The following is a 1,436-nucleotide window of genomic DNA, read 5'->3' as shown; positions in this document are numbered from 1 at the left end:
GGTCTGCGTGTCGCACCGGGGGTCCAGGGCCCCTGGGAGCCTCAGTCCTCTTAAACCCATCGAGACTGTCAGAACCACCCTAGCTTTGCCTATAGTATAATACTGATAACTGCAAAGCACATTCTGTTTATGGACACTGTGAGAACAGCCTGCCACTTCAGACAGCGACTCCTGCGACTAAAAGGGGACATACATTTAATAAGCATTTGTTGGTATAACTGGATGAAGGGGCCACCAGGTGGCGTGGAGGTTAAGGCGCTGGATCCCACGTGGCCATCTATGAGATCAAGTCCCAGAAATGCAACTTGCTAAATCATGGCTAAAATCAGGGAGGAGGCTGGAGGAGGAGGAACTGTGGCATGGTCACCCTCCCCGTTTTCTTTCCTTGTCTCTCGTGTAAGTGCACACGCCCTACAGCTAAAACTAATAAATACATACATACATACATACATACATACAGTTCAGTAGGTAAATGTTCGTTTTACGGATGGAAAAGCGGACCTAGAAGAAATTAAGTCCATTTTATTAAAATCATATTCTTCTCATCACCTCCTAACATATGGTTCTTCATAAAAGTCACTTTAAATTTCAAACCCCGGGGCCAGCCAAGTTACATGGTGGTTAAGGCAACTGGATACCACTCGACTAACTGCCAGATTCAAGTTTGTTGGCTTGAAAAACAAACCCAGCATATGTGCATGCCCCACATCCTGAGAGAAGAATGGAGAAGGGATTGCACCATGGTCATCTCCCCTTCTGAGTGCGTTCTCACCTTCTCTTGGTAGCTTGCTCATTCTCTCCAGCAAATCACACATTGGTTTATAGCAAAGTAAATAAATAAAGATTTTTCCCACCTCCCCATTCTGACCAATCTAGGAAGAAACAATTTAGTTACTGATTATGTGGATAATTTGGATAATGTATCCACCAATTCCCTCAAAGAAGCAATGTATTCTTACATTGATAGAATTCGACCAAGTAATTATAGTACAATGTAAATACCAATACAATTATACAGAGATTCCATGGGCTGTGGAAATACAGAAGGAGCAATTAGTTCTAAGAGGTAAGAAAGAATAAGTTAGAGAGAAACTACTGGTGACATTTCAGCACACCTTGAAGATTATAAATAGATCGCAGAGAAGTAAGAATTTAGATTCCAGTGAAGGTACAAAGGTATGAAATTCATCTTTTCTTCAAGGATCAGCAAGTTCCAGATTTTCAAGTTGAGGGCTGGAGGCAGTGATGGCCAGGAAGAAATAATAGCTAATATTTGTATTATGTATGTAGGTATAACAGAGAATCTGTAGCAATCCACATCTATTATTTCTGTTTAATCCTCAATAGGTATTGGGGGCCCAGCAGTTGGCGTAATGGTTATGTCAATGGACTCCCATGTAGTCGACCACATTTTGAGTCCTGGACCTGGTGGCTTA

This window comes from Tupaia chinensis, unplaced genomic scaffold (assembly GCF_000334495.1).
Source record: "Tupaia chinensis unplaced genomic scaffold, TupChi_1.0 Scaffold150006_1, whole genome shotgun sequence".
Classification (NCBI taxonomy): Eukaryota; Metazoa; Chordata; class Mammalia; order Scandentia; family Tupaiidae; genus Tupaia; species Tupaia belangeri.
The sequence above is the reverse complement of the archived record's forward strand: the minus strand, read 5'-3'. Positions refer to the sequence as shown.